Below are 26,095 nucleotides of genomic sequence, written 5' to 3'. Positions count from 1 at the left end.
CTCTCTCTCTCTCTCTCTCTCTCTCTCTCTCTCTCTCTCTCTCTCTCTCTCTCTCTCTCTCTCTGTCCCTCTCTTTTTTTTCTTCTCCCCCTCCACTCTCTCCCTTTTTTCTCTCAACATTCCCGATACCTATAAAGAAAGCGGACGTACACGCAAGGGCAACTTAATACACCGCATAGCGTCGCGTTGCGAGCGCGCGTCGTGCTTTTCCGTGCAGAAAAATGCAACTCCGTGCTGCGCGCGGTTAATCGATAGTACACCGCCGCCGCCACCACCACAAGGTGGAAGGAAATTCCACTTCCGCGGACGATACGCTACCTATTCTAATATAATTTCCGCGTCGAGGAGCGCCGGATCGGCGAGTGATTTGTGACGCGTCGCGTGCAGCGCCCTTTTTCCTTTTTTTTTTACGCGTAAGATACGAGACGCACTGTGTGTTATTTCTTATCGCCGGCTGCGCGCCGTAATTTCAATGATGCATCGCCCGCGCCCCCTGAACATTGCCCGATACTGCTGCGATAAACGCCAGATTATGCGCCGCTCGCCCGGGCTCTCTCTTACGCGCGGACTCGCCGTAAATATACTCTTTACGTAGGAAAATCACTCTTTATTAAGCGTCCATCGACATGATACGCTTGTCGCTTTGCCGCCCTTTGAAGTACCTCCTCTTCGACTATCTTAATGTACCTTTCCCTGGAGCATCTTTCGCGCGTCTAACGGGGAAAAATGATGCGCCATGATAAAACCAATTTCGCTGAGCGGATTACGGGCTTTGATATCAAAGCGCAAGAGATATTAATATAAATTTATGTAATAATAATTCTTTTTATTACTCGCGTACGCGCTGTCTTCTTTCGCTCTTTGCGTGCGACACGCTGCTACATATACGTTCGTTCTTAGCGGAGAACACTTGATAAAAAAGAAATTAATTGCGACTTTATCGCGCGTTATGTCGCGAGTAAGTACGAGCTTTAATGAGACGCTCGCGTTGTGCCTCATGTAATCCACACTTTCCTTCTCTTTCTCTCTCTCTAATCTACTCTACTCTCTTCCCCCTCCCCCCTCTCTCTTTTATTCGATAAACATCGAAAGGAAAAGCTTTATTCAAGAGCCCGACTATATACAGAGACTTATTTCGTTCTGATATCGAGTTTCCTCTGCCCGAAGTCTGAAAGAGCTCGACAAATATTTCTCAAGAATTTATTCCGCTGCAGCAGATATATCTGTGCTTGCGCGCGGACTGATACGATTGGTCGGAACCGTCGAACTCGAAGATCTCTTCACTTGACCCTGCTTGTTATGCGCGCAAGTAATATATTTCTTCCTTCTCGGCCGCGTTCGAAGACGTGTCGTTGACCGGACGCGCACTACGTTCGATCATATTTTATGGACAATGTTTCGATTTAGTCCGAGAGCGAACGAGGTTCTACTCATCACCTATTCATTTCATTATAATTGCGGTAGAATCGATTCGCGAATCGATGGTCCTTCTATGCGAAATATTTCAACCGACTCGGGAGTCATATCTCTCCTTTTCCCTCTCGCAGCAAAAAGAAAAAAAAAAAAGAATCGATCGGGCATAGTCGTCCTCGGGCAACCTTTTAATTGTCGACCAGCTATTGAATTTAATTTTAATTTTAATTAATGGCAAAATCGCACATAGAATTGCGGTTTTATTAACGTTGTTTAATACGTAAATTTATTAAACTATTCACTAAAAATTTTCACTTTTACTTAACATGCTCACTACTATAGTTGCTCCAGTCGGAAATAAAACATGATTCCTGATTGGTCTCCATTCTGGCAGCTATTTTTGGAGAACCATTCTTGTGACATAAGTGGGAAAGAGAGAAAGAATATATAGTAGGAGTAAGAGAGAAGCTTTGAGGGAAAATTCACACTTTGATAGAAAAGCAGAAAAAAAGGCAGAAGCCAATCAGGTAGTGGTCGACAGTTTTCGCTTTTCTACCAGCATGAGTTCAGATTGCCTTTTGCCTTTCTGTCTTCTGCTTCTCTAGTGTGAGTTCTCTCTAAGATTGAAATGACAAAACGAACTGCAACTTCTCACTCACTCACTCGCTCACTTTTTCCCTATAAATGACGGATACAATGCCTTAACTTTGACGTAAGAAACTCTAATATTTGCTACCAACATGCATATGATAACGACATTTTCGTTGTGTATCCGCATATAAATAAACCAAGCCTGTTTTACACAATTGCATGGATGTGTATCACGCATGTGATGTGATCTACGGAGAAAATTACCCAAATAAACCGTAATGAATGTGTTGAGAGAAAAAAAATGCGCCCTTATTAAAACGCGATATAATGTAATGCGCGACGGAAGTTTAGCAACGCCGATCAATAATAGCGCGCCGGCAGTCTCTCGCTTTCGAAGATAATCGCGCGCGAGGTACATCGCGCAACCTCATAGTCAAAACGTTTTTCGTCGGTTGCGCAATTAAACTCGATTTAAACGCAATAACGAGCGGCGATGCTCGCGTAACCGGTATCAATTTATCGCTCGCCGGTGGTTTCCCATTCCTCACGCTTAATCCTGTAATAAATCCTATAATATTAGCGGTTTGATTCGCGTCTAGCCATCGCGCAGCACGATATCACGGCGTGGAGAGACGCTCCGGTGTTACGCGGTCGCAATGTCCGTATTTAAAGCCGCTATGCATATGGAATGCTGAATAATTTAGTGCAATTCGATACAGTTACATAATGCACTTCGTTTCGATTTACGATTCAATCGTCCTTACCGTGCGGCGCGTACGCGCGAATATAGATCCACGATAAATAAGCTGCAGAAATTAATCGGTAAATAATGTATACCCACGCCGCTGTGTGAGAAGAGAATTAATGGCAATCGTGTTGTATCGCGTCCATCAGTCTTACTGCCATGATGAGACGCCTCTAAATGTAAAATTTACACGCGCCCAATTAATCCCGTAATGTAAACAAGCTGGATTAGAAATACGAAGAAATTTGTTGACGGTAAGAGATAAGGGAGGGAAGAGGGGGAAGACGCCGTGTAGGTCGAGCCGACCCGACATACCGGAAGGGTTGAGAGAACGATGATTAAGTGAAACCGAATTAAAACCTGGATTTTCACGGTAATCCAATATAACTATCGCAAAGAGATCCATGCGTCACGGCGCCGCGATCAGACTCGTACGACGAAACTTACGTGGCCTTTTAAAGGGGGTTTATGGAGCCTTAGAAGTTCAAATGCGATTACGGGGGCATCGACTCGACGGCAGCGGCGTTGCTCGTTAGCTTCCTCGATCTTACACGCTGTAATCTTTCACTGCGCTCGTCAGCCTCTTTCGCTATTCCTCGAGTTGTGTAGATAAACGATTTAAGCGAACGAACTGCGCGAGCGCGAGAGGGAAATAGGATTAAATCGTCCGCCCCTCCCCGCGGTACATACCCGATCGTTATCTTAATCGAAAAATAATTCTTCATTGAGAAATGTAGACATTTTGCTTCCGTTAGATAGGATTATTCATCTTTTTCTCTCTTTCTTACTATGACATATCGAAGTAGTCAATTGGATAATACGATTTGCGATAAGAGTTTTACACGGAAAAAACATTTAGTTTTTAGTCTGATTCATTCATATTTGTTCAAAAATTTAGTTAATCCAATCCAACTTTCTAGTCGTGTATTATCTATGCACGTAACTCTGTCTCTTTCTCTTTTTTGGTGTCATCGACACCGGTACTTTTCCTTCTTGCCCTTCGTTAAAGTTATATGAAGTTAACTTCCCGACTGTTCTCGCTGAAATTAAGATCGTGAATGTCGCAGCAACTTGTATTAACATTAACATTAAATAATGGTGAAGGTTCGGCAACTTGTGATATTCTTGTTACTCTATCTCTTGAGCCACGGACTAGTTCGTGCTCATCTCGATATATCTCGCGTATATTTCACCTGATTACATATTCATACGTTTCGCGTAACGCTTCCTCGTTCATCAGTTTTAAATCGGCGCGATAGATCATGAGAACAAGCCGGCGAAATTTTGTCCAACTTCGATGGCCGAAGCCGGATAACGAAGTCCCAGGAAAATGAGGGGACGATAACAAGCCCGTTCGACAGACACGCCAGCTTGGCAGCCGACATATTTCTCATTTTTTTCCTCGCCGTAAACCGGATCGCTTTTGAAGCTCGCCGTTGTAACGGGCCAGTAATTCAACGGCAACGAGTTGTGTTTGTGAAATAAAAAGGAAAACGGACTTTGAAATTGGATAACATTTTACGGGGTGAAAGGCCGAAGCTATTCTGAATGAAAAGGTTTCAAAGTAACTGTAAAACGGAAACGAATGTCACGGGATCTAATTTTCTAGAAAAGAACTAATTTACATAAAAACAATTTTTTTTCGAGAAACATATCTTTAAAGGCATTATAAAGCATATTTCGCTGTACTTCCATCTTATTATTTCTTGCTTTTCTTACTTTTTCCTATGTTTGCACATAGGTACCCGTTACACTTTGCGAATCATTAATATTTCCTAGCTCAATTCTTTTCCGATTTATTTCCAATTTTCAACATGTACTTAATTACAAGTATTAATACTTGTAATTGTTACTTTGTAGTTGTTACTTGAAACAACTTGTTTTGTATGACATACTCATATCTAAATTTAGAGTTAGATCTGAGTTTTTTTCTATTGAAATACGATATACGTGATATTACATTTACAATCTCGTGATTCAGCCGAAAAATTCACATTTAACTGTAAACTCAAATCTGAACACCTCTCATTTGAGGTGAGTTTTAAGTAACGACTATTGATAGACCATAAAGCAATATATATAAATATATTTATTAATAAATATATCTGTTATATTGTAAACATATTTCTAAAAAATATATCATATATAAATATATTTGTTATAAATACATTCACATATAAATATATTGTACTCATGCATCACATTCGCGCGCTCGTGCATGTACACACCTACATACAAAACGTAAGTAGTTTCGCGTTTACAGTTCAGCCGTCATAAATAACCCGGCAATCGACCAGTCTTTCGGCCGTCCGGGAGTGGCCTAACCCCTTGAAGGAAAATCCCTTTATACCGCAACAAATTCAGCAGTCGAAAGTTTAGTTCGGCGCCGGCCCCACGGCACACACTTCTGTCGAGTTCTCGAAGAAAAATCCACGCGAAACAAAACAACTACGCTTTCATATCGCGACACTCTGTACATTTATCCAGAAACAGGCTGCGTGGATGTGGTACCAAGAGGAAACGTGTCTGGCATATCCTGCTCTAGTTGTCGACAACTCTCGCGGCATTCTCTCTTTCTCTCGCTCTCTCTCTCTCTCTCTCTCTCTCTCCCCTCTCGCTCTCTCGCTCTTTCTCTCCGTCCATCGACTCGATCACCACCCGAACCGTCCTTCCTACCCTAACTACCTACTCTCCTCCCACAACCCTATCGCCGACTCCCACGAGTCTCTGTTTTTGTTTACCCGGCATCGATATCATATACTCGAGGGGGGGTTGAGAACCGACTGTATTGAAAATCAACTCCCGGTCGTCCTTCATAGTTAGACACCCTCCCTCTCACCCTCCGTCCCGGTTCTTCCGGGCGTTCCTCCACGCTCACTTCTCTCGCCTTTGTCTCCTGTCATCGCGGAGGAACAGGCAGATGCATCGACATCCAGTGTCTTCATTACTTACTCAACGCATCAACGTCAGAATGCTTAAGTGTGTAAATGCAAATAACGAATATAATTCTAATTGCGCTTTTATTTCGTTTCGTACGAAGCGGTACACACTTCAATCGAAAAAAGATATTTGCAATCTTGAAAAAGTAACTTTTCAAACGGCATTTAAACATGCTGAAAACGAAGAAGTTAGGAAGATCATCGTAATCACCGCCGATTACGCAATAGTAGTAGTCATAATTGCAATTATGACACGTGCGATATAATAAGCCATTCAAGTTCAAAGCAAGATATACGCGAGCACAGCGATAAGGTTGATAAAGGCGGAAAGTTGCAAAACGCATTTAAAAGTTAATTACTGCTTATCAAGCGCTGCATATTCATAACAAATAAAGCGAAGTTCAGCAAAGCATGCGGACAAAGGTATAGTTTTCCTTCCGCGTCCATGCAATTTAACAGGCCGGCTGCGAACGCGGAAAACGCGAGGGAGGTGCAGAATGACGTGCATCGCGGAAACAAGAGTGCATTTGATCCTGCTGCATATGCATACGACATATTTCGAATATGTAAATCCTCGGCGCCGGCAATTTTCTTCGTCTGATCGATGTTTCACAAAGCTTCCAAAATCGCGTCTCATCATTCACATTGCCGCGAATGATGATATTTTCCTTTTCCTCCGCGTTGTTTTCAGGTAACGTAGAAATCTACATGCAAAATGACAACGCACGATGCTTGAAACGTTAAAAATGGCTGTTGATACTATCTCGGAGCTTACAGCGTGTCGTTCGCAGTTTAATTCCGCCCGTTATCTCTATGCATACTTAATATGCCAGCACAGAGAAGAGAACTGCCTGTGAAATGCATGCCTCCAATATCCAAAATATCAAAAGTATTTTTGCGGTAATAATATTCAATAAGGACTTTGTGCGACGAAGATCAAAAACAATGGATTAAACACACTGTTTATTCTACAGAAGATTTAAAAAAGATCTACAGAAGATTAAAAGGAGCACAGAGAAGAGAACTGGCTATGAAACACACGCCCTCAATATCCAAAATATCAAAAGTATTTTTGCGATAATAATATTCAATAAGGACTTTGTGCGACGAGGATCAAAAACAATGGATTAAACGCACTGTTTCTTCTACAGAAGATTTAAAACCGATTGGGAGAATGCTCGTATCGCGAATGTTAAGTTTCAAACGTTTACACAAAACATAACTTTAGATGCATGATGCTATTTCCCGTAATCTCATATTCTAGGAGAAAACTTTTACCGACAGAGTATTTCTTTTCTAATAAAAGGAATGTAAATTAATCGGAAAGATCTACTAGATATTATATTTCAACTTTTCTTTTTGAGTGAAAACGAATATGTTTATTTAAAGCAGAATGCTCTCTTACACGCGATACAAAACACAAGACTTGTACTGCAGATAAAAGGCAAAAGTCCTCTAACTTTAAAAAAATATTGTGCTTAGAATCTCTTCCGTTTAGTTTTCAAAGAACTTTCTTGAGGCTATATCTAGAGCGTCTGGATTTAAATGCCCAACCAGTCGTGTACATGTATAGAACTCGTTAAACCAAACAGAAAAATCATTGTCATTTTGTAAACTACCGTACGTAGTACGTATTTACTACGTAAATTTGCGAGTATCAGAAAATCTTTGTTATAATAGTATGACCACCTTCTTATAATAGCATAGCGAAAAATCGGAATCACAAAGTGTCTTGAATAAGACATATTTAACGCGCGTCACAAGCCCGACGTCGCAATAAAGAAAAAAATCTCACGTGGACGGGATACTTGGCCATGGATCGCGACTAAACACGACTATCTCTTGGCGTTGTCCTCTTTTTACTCGTCTGTCGCAGCATCCTTCCTGAAAGGATCCTGCAAAGCGAGCGGGACTCGTCTCCATGCAAATGCGCCTCGGACGGAGGCCGCGACGGAGGAAACAGAAACGACAATAACGAGACACGAGATAGGAACAACTGCAGTGCTCCGGTAGCGAGAGTCTCCGAAGACGTTGCACGCTTCACAACGAGTAAATCGAGACAAACCGAAACAAACGGCGACGAAGGAGGAAAACGGGAGAGGGAACTCGTTACCACAAGAGAGTCGTTTAAGCGGGCGCGCGTGTTTTACGGATTAACGATTTTACGAACGAATTCGCACAAATGAGCCTTTCTTTCCGCACTTCGCCGAGATCTATGCTGTATATTTCACCCTGCATTCCGGCATATTTAAAAATAACGTAAAATGCAACACACCGATGCGCCGAATGCGATATAACGCGATGGGATATAAACCGCCGGCAAATGTGCGCACTGAAATATGTACACTCGTTCCATTTTAATATATAGTAATTATTTGTAATTAAATAATATATTACTGCGTATTACTAGTAAATCACTAATTACTCGTAATTAATTACTTCAACTGCTTTAAATTAACGGTAATCTCGGCCAAGTTATTCGCCCCAATCAATAAATACAGAAGTGCACGTAATTGCTATTTTATTCCGTAAGCTTTAATTAACTTTATACAAAAATATCGATAAAGTATCGATAAACAGGCTATCGAACCGTGCCCGGTTCGAAAATTATTCATCCCGGAGAAATAGGAGATGAGAATCGGTCAAAATTAAAAATTTCCGGCGAACATATATCAATATGTATATATATATACATATATATATATATATATATATATATATATATGATTTTATTAGATTAAGTCAAACAGAGAAAAACCGTATTGTCCTATTCCGCCGTTATTATTCCAATTAAAATTGTGCAGTTGAAATTGCCACGTTCCGCGTCGCAACCAGATTGAAAAGTCGATTGCTCTTGCGGCGGCTTCATTCGACTGTAACGACGAATATCCATTTGTCGGATGTAATTTTTATTTCGGCCACAGAGCGAGATTTATGTCGCGCGCGTCTGCCACGCTCGCCACTGGATGGATCGAGACGCGAATTCGAGTTACTTCCGGATCAATTTTGATTCAATAGAGCGGCATCCACGAAGCGTGGTAACCGGAGGTGAGGAGTTCCCGTAAAGTACAGGCGAGATGGTCGACTCGCGGCAGCATAAAACTGCAATGAAATGCAAACGAGTGGTTGCAAAACGACATGCAAGAAAACGACTTCCCTTCGGCTTCGCGGAAAATGCAACGCGGGGATGTCGCGACGTAAGATCTCCGCATTAAATTCGCCGCCGTCTTCCGATCCGGGGAAATCATTAAAGACCCCACCCTCTTCACCCTCCTCCACCTCTTGTTCCGCCGCGAAAAGTTTCGGCGAAAACCGACAAGACAAGAGAGAAAGACGGAGTTTGCCCCGTCTTGGAGGAGTAAATAGCCTCCGGAGATCGACGCTAAACAGAGTTGCTGGACAAAATGCTACAACGATCGTCTACGAGGAAAGAATGTTGGAAGAAAGTTCAATAAAACAGGATGGCCCGACAGAACGGAATACTGCAATTACGGTGTTTATTTTTATCGTGTTAATTGATGAACACTTTCGCACGTCGAATACACAAAACGTTCCTTCGGGGTTGCAAATATGCGGCTTGTGATATAATATTATACGACCAGTTTGGCAGTTATTCAAATTTCGAGCAATTCTAATATCTTATTTGAAGACTGATAAATGTCCTTTGTGTGTGAAAAATGTATCTGTATTAAAAATAGAAAAATAATATTTAATTAACAAACGTCATTTCCTTGATAAGATTGTGTCCTAAACAATGTAAGTTCTCCAAATCGGGCGTTTTATGTGTAAGAATCTAATATCGGGACCGCGTAATCGTATGTACGTTTCGTCCGACACGTGACGGGTGAGAAAAACGCGCTTTCGCCATTCGATGCGACATTTGGTAACTTCTTTCATCGGCACTAGGACCGTACCCTCCATCAAAAACATTTCTCAGAACCGGGAACAATTCCATTCCGGAGCGTGAATCCGAGCGTACGTCATAGTCAAACAAGAAGCATAAACCAGCGGGAGAACGGAGTGGAAAAAAGAAGAAAAAGAGAAAAAGGAAGACAGAGAGAAAGAGAGAAAGAGGGCGGCAAGGAGAAGAGGAATGTGACGGAGGAAATTGTCGCCAACGGAAGTGCGCGTCGACACGGACGAGATTTCGATCCCGAAATACGGATTTCCCCCGGGCGGTACCTGTAGCAGGAAAATGAAGTAGGCCAGCCAATTGTCCGAGAGTGAGCCGGATTTGCAGAAAACTCCAAAGCCGTGCGGAAACTTTGCGATTCAATATGGTTGGCGCGCGCAGTTACCCGCACTGGCACCGAAAGCTTCTTCAAGGGATAATCGAGACGAGCGGAAGCAGGCTTAAATCAAAACACGGCACAGATGCGCGGCTCGCTATTGCAAGAATTTAAATAATTTTATGATAAAAAATAACGTAACGTCGGAGAGAGATGACTCGATCGTTATATCACGCTCACATACGACGTAAATGCCGCACGATAAGCGTCGGACGTAAACTTAGAAGCAGAAATCGTTGTTTTTTTGTCCGGCGCTTAATTCCGCGATCCTTATTCCGCGCGTGCTTTCTCTCTCACGAGAAAGTGTATAGATTTTACTTCAGTTATATAGACTGAGAAGGAAGCAGAAGAATTTGGCGGACGGCGCTGATACCGTGCTGAAAGCGGCGCTGCGCTCGGACAACGCGAGACCGGATGTCTGAACACGGGAAATACATGGCGAGTGTGCTCTGCGGGAGATAAGCTGGTTTACCAGCCTTTCGATCGCTAACGGGCCCACAAATGGAACGGGGGAGCGAGGATTTTGAAACTTTCACAGCGTCCGTGCGAAAGCAAGCAAAAGGTGCATCGTACCGTAATGCCGCGAGATTTACTATCGGCTCAACTGTAGTGTCATCGCGAAGGTTTTACAATGGCGAGAGAAAGCAAACATTTCCTAAGCGCGAAATGCAAATCGCGCTTTAACCGTCCTCGAAATTACCCCGAGCCGTTTATCTCGACGTTGCCATTGTTACGCAATCCGGTGTACTTAGTATATTAGCGTGTCGGAAGCTCCGCGTTCGAGAAATATTGTACTTTCGCCGAATGAGAATCGACCGACGACTCCACCTTTACGTCTGTCGATTCAAACGACGCCCCGAATCATTTTTGGCTAATTAGCCGGCCGTGGTACTCGGATACTCGGCGTGGAATACAGTTATCGGGAAGTTCAATATTGGCTTCCGGACGAGGTGAATATTCAGCGGAGACGAATGTCGGCGCGAACGAAGCTACCGAGGGAACTTCTGAAGTCAGTTCGCCGGAGCGCCGGTATAGTACAATGTTCGTCTGATTGTCAATTTGTATTCGAGAAGTGTCACGACGTCGTCCCGATACCCGTCACCGGCGACCGGTGCCTTTGTCTATCATCGTAATGCCTGCCGTCGCGTATACATTAACGGCATGGTTTCCGTCAAAAAACGCGATCGATATTCTTCGATTTCTCCACTTCTTTTGCCGGGCGAATTTTGTTCTTTCCTTCGACGTGCATTATACGACGTTACTACGGTCACTGACACCGACAAGCTTATTTCAAATTAATTTTTTAACGGTAATCAAAACTGCTCACTATTTTTTCAGCACTGGAAAACCAAGAGAGACAAGACGGGATAAGCTAAAGGATTTAACGTAAAAATATCAATGCTTTGGACATGTATCTAAATCGGAGCATTTTTATTATTATGGTCTTTAAATAGGAATATTTAAGCTTTCAACATACAATACGCATATATATATGGAATATGTAGATCCTACATTGAAAGTTTAAATATTGGTACTTAAAAACCAAAGCACAATAAAAATGTATTCACGGGTTAGATATTTGTTCGGGAATTTCATCCCTCTACATGTTATTTACGAATTTATTTGTAATATTTACACTCATAATAAAAAGAAAGTCATTTGATCTACATAAAAGAATAGCTCATCTATAGATGTTCCTTGTTCAAAAGCTCGTAAAGTTTCCGCGAACGTTTATGATACAAGTCGGGCCGCCGTTTTGTACTCATCTTATTGCAGACAGAGCGGATGCCACGGGCGTCGCGTGAAATGATAACGAAAACGGTACAAGAGACAACGTTCGGAAACTGTCGGAACGACGACGGTTACGACTATCAGGAGAACGCTTCGATATTGGCTGCTAGCCCATCCCAGCCGAATATCCACTAGAGACGAGTGTCCACGCGGACGCCAATGCGCGCGAGAGGAGCGAAGGGGGAGAATATTAGAATAGGAGAATAGCGTGGTGTGGCAGCGAGAGAGGGTGAATTTATCGAGGGCTGGTTTATTAGCCATTAGGGGAGAGCCACCTCACGGAATATTGTCCCGGCACGTTCTGCCGCATATACGAGTGCCGATCGCAGTCGCGATGGTGCAAGCTGCAACCTGCAGCCTGCGTCCGAAGGGCGGAAAATTGAAATTGAGCCTCCATCGCCCCGCAGCGGCCGGATATATCCGCGACGTCAGCGGATTCGTCGTCTCTTATATCCGGCGAAATGTTTTATTTCGTATAATTCCGCGCGCGAGACGGAAGAACGCATTTTTCCCTCATCGTAAACGGTATAAAGTTGTCGCGTGGCTCGAAAGAAAGTTCCTGCGGCACAAATTCGCTCGTTAGAAATTTATTCACCCGGAATGAAGCATCGAGTGAGTAAACGAGGAAATTGTGTATTATCGTCGTCTCACAGTTTCTTAAACAGATCTGCTTATTGAGTATTTGTTAATTTGTTCGGTTCAAATATTTCACTGATTGAACATTTCTCTGATACACGATCCTTTCACTTTTATCCGCGATTTCGAGAACCGCGTGGTGCTTAATTCGCAATCAATTGTTAATTCTCTCTAGTATTATGCTTCTCTAGTGTGGAAATGATAAACCTACAATCTAAAGAGCCATCTACAAATCTCCAAGAACATTTGGAAGCTTAAACCGCACGAGCGCGTAGATATCCGGAGACGTGGATTAAGCCTTTAAAGCATTTTATTACTCGGACATAAATTCTCCGGCGGAACAGAGCCATTGTTGCAGGGAAACGCGTGACGACGAAGGAAAGCCGAAAGCAGAAAAGCAGGAACGACAGAATCAATATTGGCTGCTCCTGATATTTGTTTGGGATGCGACTGGGAACCGGATTGTGTGCTGGAACAGGCAACAGAATGAAAAGGACACAATCGATTCGAGACAGAGATCCTTTCGCTTAATCGAAAACGTCACCGTTCTCTATGAGGAACCAATATCGACAAGGAAGGGAGAACACGCGGAAAAGAGATATCTCGATCATACATAGCAATTTAAAGTATTTGCACTTTTAATGCAAGTACCTTGTTTAATTATAAATTGTAAACACCAGTTACCACACGAACGCACACAAGAAATAAGTTAGAACTACACGAGCTGTCCTGCAACTCGCGACCGTAAGTTTACCGATAGATTTTCTCTGCAATTCGAATTTGATTTTTTCTCAGCAAAAATTTTAAGAGACGCTATCGTTTATCGCAATTTTTCAATTTCCAACATTATACACATCTGTGATTAAATCTTAAATTAAAATTCTGCCAAAGTAAAGTTTGTGAGAAGCTTTTTTTTATCGTCCGCGTAACCTAGAAAGCCGAAGGTTTTCCACCATCACCTTTAATACGCGTTATGAAAAGAAAACGACTTTGAATTTGTCAGAGAATTGTCGTTAAAATTAAAATCACCAATAAAACTCCTCGAATCAAAATTCTAGTTCTCATAACACATTTTGTAATTAATATTTTGTTAATTTTGTAATTTACGTAACTGTAAATTGTAAAATAAGCAAACAATAAACAGTTCTAATAACAGATAAATATTGGGATTAATGGATAAATAAAATAATAAATTTTCTTTATCCGTAATTCTTTTCGCGTATTATTTTTTCGTTGGTGCTGAAAATTTCGATATAATTTGAATATTCGAAAAATCCGAAAAGGAAAAAGTAAGGACACCTTAGACTGCACTCGTAGTTGTAAATTATTTATAATCTTTAATTGAGTGCATAGTTAACTACAGATTTCTATTTATAGTCTGTGATTCAAACTGATTTATGTAATTGTTTGAATCAAAATTTTTTGTTGTATAAAATAAATATTGTTAACGAATAATTAGTGATTCATGAAGTTATTATGATTATTTATCAAACAATATGATAGACTGTGAATGCCGGTTTTACACAGAAAAAAGATTAATTGCAAGAGCTAAAATATATAGATTGACCAATGGGAATGTGTTGAAAGTAAACGGTTATTACTTCGCAATAAATAGGCTGAATGGAATGAATAAAACGCCATTTTGTAGAGGAAACTTGTTAATTTTATTACCATATATATAAAAAAGAAATATAGTAATTTAATAATTGAAATATACATTATAAAGAGAAGGTAAAAATTTGCTTGCGCGTATGAATTAATGGTATATATTCTCAAAATATTGGCCATTGGAATCAGCACAGAACTGTAATCGTTTTCGAAAACTTTGAAATACATTATCTAACATAGATATAGTAATGCTGCGAGTGCATTTTTGACTTACTATCTACCAGCTCTGCGGTATTTTGAGGTTCCACGGCGTAACTTTTATCTTTAAGGTAACCCCAAAGGAAAAAATTACATGGACTCAAATCGGGTGAGTAAGAAAATTTACTCATAGAAGTCTGGAGTAGTCTCCTTACTCATACGATTTGAATCCATGTGATTTTTTTCTTTAGGGTTACCTTAAAGATAAATGTTACGCCGAACAACCTCAAAACACCGCAGAGCTGATAGATAGTATTCGAAAATGCACTCGCAGCATTCCTATATCTATGTTAGATAATATATTTCAAAATTTTCGAAAACGATTACAATTTTGTGCTGATTGTAATGAATAACATTTTGAAAACATATATCATTAATTCATACGCGCAAACAAATTTTGTATTTTTTTTTATAATATATATTTCAATTATTAAATTACTGTATTCCTTTTTTATATATATGGTAATAAAATTAACAAGTTTCCTCTATAAAATAGCATTTTATTCATTCCATTCGACCTATTTGTTGCGAAGTAATAATCGTTTACTTTTAATCGTTTACATCATCGCTACTGAAGCTAAATTTTTTAGTTATTTGAACTATGATGCTACGGCAAAAAATATTTGGTACTGGATAGTAAGTTTCTGTTGTTAAAATTTCGTTTTTGTTTTTAAATCGCATTGTATATCCGTCAAAAACATAAAACTAACGCCTCGCATTACAAATCCAAATCAAGGTTTCCCATTGATTTTCAACATAGATTAATAATTAATGTTCACTTTAATAAAAGTATAAAAACCGATGTCTTTTGTACTTACATGATAATATTATTTGGTCCTCACTCCGTGGAAAGACGATTTCACGTCCGTCGGAAGCGCGGAGATTTTCCCTATCCAGTGATCCTTGTTTCAAGTCGCTACAACGTCTACAAGTGGAATTATTGACGATTATATCGATCTGCATTCTGGATCGTTCGGCGTTATCGCTGCGTCGCGGCTGTAGGCAGGCACTACGCGACGCACGAATGGAATGCGAAACGCGACTAATTTTCCTTGGGAAGTCACTTTGCGTGGCACGCGGCGAGCGCTTATCTCGCTACCCCCACTCCGCGCTATCTCAGATAAACACTGTCGTATCGCGGCATACCACAACCACGCGGTCATTCACCTCACTTTACAACAAGCGAACAGTGCGCCGCAGCGAGAATAACTTATTTATTAATTGTTAGAGCGAAAGAAAGTTTAGAGCATTTTAGAGGTGTGATCGATTGCAAATATCATTCTTTGAACATATCTTTTTCTTTCGACGTGCTTTGCAGAAATTTTTAGCATACATTTCCTCGCTTCCGATGTTACAATCAATATTTACTCGGTTATTTAATATTTGTTTAAGGCGTATGTTTAATTTGCATTTGAATAAATTGCGTAATTAATACATTGCTTGTTGAAATTAATTTAATACGAAAATTTTGACTCGCGGATCCCGGCGCTCTGAGGCACGATTTTATTGCATAACGAGAAACAAAATGAATACAATTTAAAATAATATCAAAGAAGAAAACTCGGGACGTCGCTATTTCAAGAATTTTAAAGTTTCCTAGATTTATAACGGTACGGGGATCAACAAGTTCTGGTACGATTCGTAGCGTGCACTCGCATACGCCTCCACGCGCAGAAAATGAAGTGGCTTTTACGTCATTGGTGATATATTTCGCGAATGTCCTTGCCGAGGAACGCACGCAATCCCCAACAAAGAAACTGCCGAAGTGGGTTAGTGAAACGGGCGAAGAAACAAGGAGTCAGCGGCGGTGAGAATGGACGGAATTGATAGTGATCTTAATTAAAATTAGGGAGTTACCGGGCCTGGCGTCGCGTAACGCTTTCGTGAATCGCCACGGCCTCTGTCATTCCCGATTTGCATAACAGTAAAGATCCCCGGGATCACACTTTATACACCGAGATGCGTTATGCGCGCTCGTTACTTAGGCGATTTCATTAACGCGATGCCCATGTTCGCGAGCCTGGCCACTTCCGCTGTAACCTGTAACCCCGAGATTACGATACAGCCAGCGATATTACGTTACGTTGCGATTCAGCCGCCGCGTAATACTTCGAAGTTTTTTCACACGGGGCGAAATTGGTACGGGTCAAATCCGTTCGTTTAACACTTCTACATACAGAAAAAATCGTTCTGCTAAAAAAAATGATCATTCAATTTACTTTCCTTCTTTTGAGAAATGTCTATTTCCAACATATTTTCCTGAATATTTTTCTACGTGAATAGTTTTGTAATATACTCGTCACAAATTTGAGAATGCGAAAAAAGAATGATTCTTCTCACAAATGTTATAAAATTTTATCCAAGTTGATTCAACTCTATATAGTGAGTAAACTAAATTTTTATTTTAATTCAATATTTTTGAACAAAATGCTAAACTTACTACACGGAAAAAAAAGTTTGGTTAAATTAAGCAAATATGTGGTCGAATATGAACGATCCAGAAATTCCGATTGAAGTAACCCGAATTCTATTTAAGTCAATCAAAAATCTTGTTAACTTAAGCAGAATTCGGGTTACTTCAATCGAAATTTCTGGATCATTCATATTCGACCAGATATTTGGTTAATTCAACCAAATCTTTTTTTCCGTGTAAGATTCAGAATGTATTTCGAGTAAATGTTTAATGTGCTTGTGACAAATTTATGATAGATTTGCAGATATTAAATATGTAAACTTATGAAATACTTGAAAAAAATATTTCACAAATATTTCAGAAACGTTTTATTAATATTTACTTGAATGCAATATGCATTCCTCTGTGTGTAGATAACGGTCGAGAACTACAATTTTTCACTCCAACTATAAATTTCGTTATCGATCAAAGTTTTCAACAAGAGAACGTGCGCTACAACTATAACGTTTAATGTCAGGCAAAATTTACATCTCGACGTAGAAACCCGGACGTATCGTCTTAATAGGCGTAATATCGAGAGCAAGTTTAGCGTAAGACGCCCGCCGAGTGAATTTATAGCCGTGTCATCGGCACATCTACAGCTGCTTTTGACTCGTCGTAATTAGTAAAGTGCCACGTCGGAACGTATCTCGTTGAACTCGAGAGCTTCGTAACTCAACAAGGTTTCTAGACAGCGCATCTTTCCTGTCTAGATGGTCGTCGCCGATACGCAGCCTTCTTTCACGCTTTCTTCGTGGTTTTGCATATTTCTACAAAGAGAACGCGGCCACCGAGCGATCGCGCGAAACATTCAGGAACGATGCGATTTAATTGAATTCGCAATCGCTGTGATACGCGTATAATTTATTCATGGCGTACGTTAAAGTGAATGACAAAGCGAAATTACAACGTTAACATCGACCGTCACGCGACATTCCGCCAGTGATAAAATTAAACGACGAATGCACTGCGGCGGAACATAAGAGAGAAAAAAGACGCGATGAGCTGCACGAAGTGCATAACAAATCAATTGCGTCACGGTTTTTCTCACGAACGATGCATCGTCACGCGAAATTCTGCCGTTATCCTGACGGTTTTCCCGGACTTTCGCTGATTTTTCAGACTCGCGGCAGCGAGCCCGACGGAAAAATAACAAGAAAAGAAACATCATAAGCTATTCAGGGCGCGCGTAGTAACCCGATTACGTCAGAGTTGTTCTCATATTCTGATCGCAATCGTGACAACGGCGCCTCCCACGACTCGCGATCGCGACGCGTTGCTAAATGTCGTTCGGGCAAACTTTAACGAGCGGGTAAAGTGTGGAACTATGCGCGTCTCGAATCCGACACTGTCGCTGTAAACTACTCTTGGCACGCGAAGCCGGAATGAAGCGGAGCGTGAGCGAGAAGATGAGCGCGCGCATTCGCCAATGGAGTCGATATTCCTCGTTCTTTGTGCACGATAAAGATGATAATGCTGCTGAGACTCCGACATGTCTCGGGGCTAATCTACATGTTATTGGGCAGGTATAAGTTGCCGGTTGCAACGGTGGGCGGTCCGCGGAAATGGAAACCGTGGAACAATGTTTTCTCTTAATCATCCATGCGTGTACGTGTACGCTCGTATGTTTTATTTGTGTTTATCAAAATTGTGTAAAAATATTATCTGTTTTTACACACAGAATCTCTCCCAGCGCAAGAGATTCTGTATTATTTCTTTGTAAAAATAGAGAAAGAGAGAGAAAGAGGAACTCTCGTTTTGTGCGCTTGAAAAAAAGAAAATAAAAGAAGAAATAAATCGCGTTGTTCTTGAGGATACACAAGTGTTGCGATGAGCTCAGAATCGCTTGGTGTGATAATATTGTGAATATACAATATTCACCTTTTGCGAAAATTACGTATTACTTCACTGTCAATTAATCGCTGCTAAGCGCACTGTTTACCAATGCACGACGCGCCTCGTAACACGGCCGCGTTTGCTGACATTACGTTGTGGTATTACATTAAATTAAATTATCCATACATTATGCATCAGCACCAAAGGCAAAATTATGGAGGAACAAGCGCGTAGCCCGCAGCAAAACCCCTCAAGCACAATGATCATTATTATTGCAGATCCGCCTTACGTAATGACATGAAAAGCCCTTTGAGACGAGAGATAATATGTTAATCCCGATGTAGATTGTAACTCGAGGTACCCACAGGTCCGGACTCGTCCGCGCATCCTCTTGCATACTCAGATATGCGCTTACAGAACGATGAAATTTTTGGAGATATGAATGAAACACGACACAGCATGTTTTGTATCATTTACTAACGCGAATTTTACTCAATTTAATTTTATTCTATTTCATATTCTATATACGTTTCAAAGTAAATTCTCATAGTTTCGCATTTGAAATTATTATTCTCGTGAGAACTACGCGACCGATCAGAGAAACCTCTCCTGTACGGAAAGAATTAATTTTGTAATAAAAATTACTAGAGGATGTTGTAACTGAGGGACAAATCAACATTCCGCAGTACTTCATTAAGCTTTCATTTCACATGTGCTACTTATAGAAACTGAAGCGTGCTATGAAAACACTTGTTATATTTCTAGCGAAATTTACTACATTCTTTAGTAAGATAAACTTTATATATTGTGTTGTGACAGTTTATTACTAAACTACTAAAATAATAGCAAAAATTTAAAAAAATTTATATAAAAAAAAGAGCTGTAATATTCTCTGCGTGTATAGCTGTTATTTTTCTAACGTCGCTTATGAGATAGTCAAAGAGTTAAATAATATAAAGGTAAGCCGTGTCGCCTGGTAAAATGAAAACGCCATGAGAGGGAAATGTTGCGTAACGAACGATCTGTCGTGTTACTAATGAAGCAAACTACGACTCTCCTTTCGGTTTTCAGCGCTTGCACGGCAATGATACACTGTACAAGGATGATATCATTTCCCCTATCATATCGCCCGGTATAACAGCGCGAGATAATCGGACAGACGCGACACAAGAGAGAACCATGCCCTTCAATGCCGAGAACTAATAATACAACTCGCGGAGTTTCGGCGACACACGCGTCTCTTTCCGCCTCGTGGGAATTTCCCGCTGCACACGTCCGTCGTCGTTACCTCCATAATTCATGTAGCCAACGACGCAGTCCCAACCGCGGATATTCGCGTATAAATGATACTTTTGGGCAATGATCACGTCGTCGCGAAATTAAACGAGATCTACTCGAAACCGACGGTGCGATTTAATAAGCACGAAAACGAGCAAGAGAGCTTATGGCTTCGATAATTTGAACACAAAAAGATTCGCGGTCTTCTGTTCATTGTTCGCCGGAAGAACGCCTCTCCGTTTCAACAAAGTCAATTTCAAAGCTCTCGTATATCTCAAACTCGTCGGATCTCTTTCCTCTCTCATATCTCGCAAAAAAGAAAAGAGAAACCATACTCGATGTTTCAAAGAACAAATTGATACGCCAAGCGTAACGAACAATTACACACTCGCTATTACGCCCGTATATTCGGCCGGAAAAAGAATCGCGCGCCGAGCGCTAATTAGCGCGCCGCAATCCCGCTGCGACAATACCGCGCGCGCGTGTTAACATCCGTCCGTCTGTCCGTCCGATGATCGAGCCGGCTATTCTTGCAGACGCGCGTTAACGTGCGCGCGCGGACCCGTCCGTCAAACATTTGGCGAACCGGAATTTCGGTCGCACCGATCAAATTATTCCGGGCGCAGCTTTTCGCCATTTGAATAACAATAAATGGGCGAGCACACGTAGCGCGCGTATACGCTCGCGACGTACCTTTGTGCGAGCCCGAAATTGGGCGAAGAGCGGGCAGCCGCTGGACACAACCGGAAGGGAGAAGGGGGCGAAGAGAATATATACGAGAGAGTATATCGATGCCGCACGCGGTGACGCGCCGCGCTGGGCCGCGCCACGTTGAGCCACACCGCGCCGCGCTGCGCTACGCTGCGCCACGCCGGCCGGCCGGAAGCAGGACGCGCTAATTGAACCGTTTTGTGTATCGTTCATACCCGACACCGGGCCGAATTTAACGGCCGATTACGCGCTACGCCACTGAACAGGAACGTAATATCTCGTGCGTGCATACCGCGCGTCGAATGAACGAGCGGCGGCGGCGGCGGCGTCGCTCGCTTCTCGCGCGCACTCGTAAATTCGATCCTTTGTTTCATCGCGTCAAAGAAGGCAGGATCACGCGCCAGCCGCCACGCTCGCATTTAATCGCCGGTCCCCGCGTATCCATAACGGCGCGTAGGTTCTTTAATTATTCGTCTCGGGCCCGATTGCGTTTTCTCTCGCCACTTCAAAATTAATTCTCTCCGGCCGGAAGGAGTGTGACTCGGTCTCCGCGAGTCTGGCTTTACGGCCCGTTGTAATTTTTATGATTCGCGCCGCCAGCAAGGATCGTTAAATAGTCGTTGTAATGTTTTCGGAGGGCATCTATACATTCATCATATTTTTAACTACTGTCTTAAATTACGCGTCGTTACCTGAACTATCGTAGTGTCAAGGGAATGAAATCAAATAGAGGAAGTGGGAAGTCCAGATTTCACGGTAGCTTATACAGCAAAATGAGAAAAATTATATTAATTTATTTCAAATATTTCTTTGATTTATTTCAAATATTTCTTTCATTAACATATTTAATTAAATATGTATTCTTTTTATTTAAACCAAATATTGTTTATTTAAATCAAGTAAACAATATTTAATTTAAATAAAGAGAATATAGATTTAAATACGATTTTACGATTCTAATATTTTAGAAGGATAAGGAAAAAGGATATTTGTTGATTTTAATATAATTTTTCTCTCAGTGTATATTCCTAAACAGCAATTATGCAAAATTCGGCTCGAATCGATCAAAGGATTTTATAGGGAACAGGCAGGCAGACATTGTATTATATATATATATATATATATATATATATATATATATATATATATATATTGATTCGCGTGACTATATAATAAACGTTTGCAGTTCCAATTCGCAATAAAATTTATAATTATCATTTTAGATTGTAAGTCACACGCGGTGCGTGTGCGCGCATATATCTAACGATACCGTCGATCAAAAGTACAGGGCTCGATATATGCCGTTTGCGAATCGTTACGCGCTGACGTTTGAAATATGTAAAAGTCGGATTACCAAAGTTACGAACCATCCCCAACCCCGATCGTGGGTCACCACACGAATGAACGTTTAATGTGCATTGACAGCTTTTTCGTATCGGCGAGAATTATCATATCACATCATAAAATGTCAAATCGTCGCATTATCAGCTGCACGAAACGTTACTCGTGTAATTATGATAATGAATGCGAGATACTAGTTACATTAATAATATAATGTCCGAAATACTAACGCACCGTACGGCCGATATATAAACCAGTTCGCTCGCGTGTGCGATTACGCGCGCTTGTAAATGTAGGTAGATGTACGCGTGTCACACAAAGCACGTCGCTTTGATATTGTGCAAGCCGCATTGCAAGCGCGACGAATTAATTTACGATGAACTGTCAATAAAGGAATATCACAGAATATAACCAAATCAAGCAAACGAAGCGAACACCATCGGAATTTAAGTCATGGGCGTTATCCGATAATTTTGACACAACAATGTGCATTCAACATCAATAACATTAATTACTTAATCAGTCATTACTTGCTTACTCTCCTCGTTATTTTGTACGATTTTACGACTCTAATATTTTTGAAAAAGTTTGAAAAAGCGAAAAACAAAATACAACGAAAGGATCAGGAGATATACAGTAATAGATGAGGCCGGATATATGGATACTTTTTTTTCTGTTTCTCCTCGGCTTTCGCGAAGATGTATTATCTCGGAACGAGACAGCTTGTATATCGCAAATATATATATCGAAAATTGCAACAAACCGCATATAAAGCACCGCTCTGTTTAAATAAATCGCTTCTCCTCTCCACCGCAATCTATCAGTGCGCCTCAGCCGTCGCACCTTCGCACGCTGGATAATTTATTGCAGTGTGCATCGGTGCCGCCAACAATATAACCAATCTGATGCGTACAATGCAGTGGCCGATGCGCCAATAAATATGGATGGAGTAGTAATAAATTATGGCTGGAAAAGACGATTAGAGAGGACGCGGCTATAAATTGCCACAGATATATCGCAAGCGCGGTTTACGACTGTGCCTTATGGTGCCTCTCCCTATCCTTCCCATACATGTCCGATAATATGGATATTTTTCGACCTTTAATCCGTTTACCTGCGAATATTCGCAGCCGCGTATTCGTTTTGAGCTCGTTCGTTTGGATTACGACAGCCTCGCCTCCTCGCGATATCGCTCTTATCGGTAAACACAAAATTCCGATAATAACGTAACTTTTCCCGCCGAATTTGTACACGTCAAATGTATTTTTTAGTAGTATAAACAAAACGTCGCAAATTCGCACATTTTTATTTATCGGCGAGCTCATTGCTAGTATATAGTTTCAAAAAAGGCTTATTTCTGTCAAAATTAATGAACTTTTATAACATTACTACGACCTCATATAAAGACTTTCTATTACGATTCTATTACTTTTTCTACAACACGATGGATAAAATATGGTATATAATCTATACATGAACGAAAAATTTAAAAGAACAATATTAACTCGTAAAATAAAAACCTACTTATATAAGCTTCTTTGAATAAATTCCTCTTTAAAAATGATTGACCTAATTCGAAATTTTCTTGATATTCTAGAAATATTGGATTTTTCTTAAGAAATTTTCCTTGGAAAATAATGGTGGATACTAATAATAGTATTATATTCTGCATTTGCAAAAACGACGAAGCATAAGATAAATATAATACGAATAAAAAAAAATTCCTTCGAGCCGGATTTGAACCAGCGACCTATGGATATCTTTCATCAAACCGACTACAGTCCACCGCTCTACCAACTGAGCTATCGAAGGCTATGCGAGGGACGTGAAATTTAACCTTCAGAAAGAATCGTTAAACGTGTTTTTCATATTATCTAAATTTGTTCGTTTTCGATAAACTTCTGCACTAGTGCAATAAATTAGAGTAAAATAAATATACTTTTTTTCACTTTAACTCATTGCATTAGTTCAAGAATTCTTCGAAAATGAACAGAACTTCTGTCTGTGCAAGATATCGCGTAGTGGAAGGGGGAGGAATATCGCAATTCCGTCAGCGCAAATGATCTAATATGAATACGATACCATTACAAAGTGTACATGTAATACGAGTAAATGTATTTGTTAGTGGATTATCAAGTTTCTGCGAAGCAATCGGATATTGCGGCATTGAACTAGACACGCTCAACTTATCATCACGAAGTATGCGTCTTTTTTTGCATTGCACATGCATTATACGCGTCGTCAACCATGCGTGCAATGACAAATGTTAATTACATTCGTATACGTTCTAATTATCCAGCGAATCGCGGGGACATCTCGCAAGAGCTCTTCCTATAACGAGAATTTATCGCGACGAAGAATATTCATTTTGAAATCTCAAATCAATTCAATTTTCTACCGAATTGTATAACGAATCATTTTACGACACTCGTCACTCACACGCGCGGGCACGCGCACACACATTTGATCGCGACAGGACGACAGGTAAAGTTAGGTTATAAATACGAGCAGCCGAATTGATGCTGATACGCGTACGCAACGGTTCCATGAACCACTTGAGGAATACGACGACGACGAAGAACAGAACAGCGAGATAAAGAGACTGTCACGCGAAAACATGATCACGCTACTACACTTATTCTTACAAAACGTTACGAGATAACCTCAAAAGTGACTCACCGGAGACGCTGTGTCCGCTGTCAATCGTCGTCTCCGAGCTGCTCGTCACCGAATGTGGAATAGTCTTGCGGAAGCAAGTCGTCACATCGCATCACCTCCGTGAAATAGCCGTGACAGTCTCGCTGCACTCTCCCGTCCACACATATCACGCGTCACGTCAAAACACGCACAGACACTTCGCGACCTCTGAGAGAGTCCGGCGCGCGCGTAAGACAGTTGGTCACTTAGCCGCATGATGGCGTAAGTGACTGCGCGCCGGTGGCGCGTAACGCCGCTCTGTTATTCACTTCGAACCGAAGGATACGACGGCGTATTCCATTTCCAAGTCAGATCTCTTTCGACTGATAAATATCTCACTTGAGAACTTGAGCACAGTATCTCGCCCGCTCAAACAGTTATATTTTTAGGCTATAACACGACGAACGCTCGATGCTTTATTCGGCACTTCCGACTGACCGTTTCACGAAATATTCGGCGACATTTTAACGATATTTTGTCACGGAAAACGCACGGAATTTACTTTCGGCTCTCCCAACGACGATTATTCGCGCGCGAGAAAATAGGCTCGACGAGCTGATTTCGGAGTCGCCATTACGTGACGATCGCGCGACAGCTCGATCCACGAAATATCCACTTTCAGCGACTGTTAAACGATATTTTAATATAACCGAGGTGCAAATCTTACTTTCAGCACTCTCAAAGGTAATAAATCAAGCACGAAACTCACCTTTGGCGAGCCGAAATCGCAGAAAATACGGAGTTGTCTCTCGCGAACACCTACTGTGCGCCGCGACCGTTCCGTGACTAACGACGTAGTGCTTGAAATACTCGAAATATCTTGATTCGCGCGCGACTTCACGCGGCACCTCCAACTGTCCTTCCGCCATATATACTTATACTGCGACAATTATTAATGAGATTTTGTAGTGATAAACGTACCAAACTTACGCGCTGTCGGCGACGATAATTTAGACTCGGCGGTAAAAAATGTAAAATGCAACAATTTGAACTTGGAACCGTTGTAACACTACTAACGCCACGATCGTACTATTTTGGGTGCGATCCATTAGATAAGCAAACGCTTAAAGAAAAGCTATGATTGGCAACACAAAGCACTCACTCAAAGCATTTGTACCATCTAGTGAATCCTGCTCTTTATTAACTTCTTTCAGCCATCTCTTTCGCGGGTTACTCACTCTTAGTGACCATGTAACGATTTTTAAGCACGAGAATCGTACGAGCCTACTTGTGGATATTTCCAGCGACAATAAATCGCGCACAACGTTCTTTGGCGAACCGAAATCGCGAAAAGTATGGAACGATTTAATGTGAATCCGACTGCCGTACCACGATTCATAACTGGACTGAACATCGCAGTGATTGAGTTTCTTGATGCAATGATGTATATCGATACACTCGATATGGCAAGATATTTCACAAAACTGGTGAAACAGATAAAATCCCGATCTAGCCACCGCTAGATAAAAACAAACTTATTCGAATATAATATGTAATTTTCTTTGAATAT

At 41.1% G+C, this 26,095-nt stretch overlaps 1 protein-coding gene and 1 non-coding gene across 3 annotated transcripts in view; both read right to left on the bottom strand.

Moving 5' to 3' along the window:
• Positions 1 to 25,380, bottom strand: part of LOC116843965 (von Hippel-Lindau tumor suppressor homolog) — a 56,555-nt gene extending 31,175 nt beyond the window's left edge. The window contains exons 1-2 of one of the 2 annotated variants that reach the window (XM_032814969.1): positions 24,568 to 25,380; positions 15,089 to 15,195 (exon numbers count right to left, since the gene is read on the bottom strand). The gene's annotated coding sequence lies outside the window, so the exon portion shown is untranslated. The remainder of the gene's footprint in view (positions 1 to 15,088; positions 15,196 to 24,567) is intronic. The other variant, XM_032814968.1, reaches the window with a different exon arrangement.
• Positions 23,611 to 23,700, bottom strand: Trnay-gua. Its single transcript is given in 2 exon segments — positions 23,611 to 23,646; positions 23,664 to 23,700. It is a non-coding gene; the product is annotated as a tRNA-Tyr (tRNA).
• Positions 25,381 to 26,095: the final 715 nt, after the last annotated feature.

This window comes from Odontomachus brunneus, unplaced genomic scaffold (assembly GCF_010583005.1).
Source record: "Odontomachus brunneus isolate Ranch 3 - 2012 unplaced genomic scaffold, Obru_v1 Obru_scaffold_037, whole genome shotgun sequence".
Lineage (NCBI taxonomy): Eukaryota > Metazoa > Arthropoda > Insecta > Hymenoptera > Formicidae > Odontomachus > Odontomachus brunneus.
The sequence above is the reverse complement of the archived record's forward strand: the minus strand, read 5'-3'. Positions and strand labels throughout refer to the sequence as shown.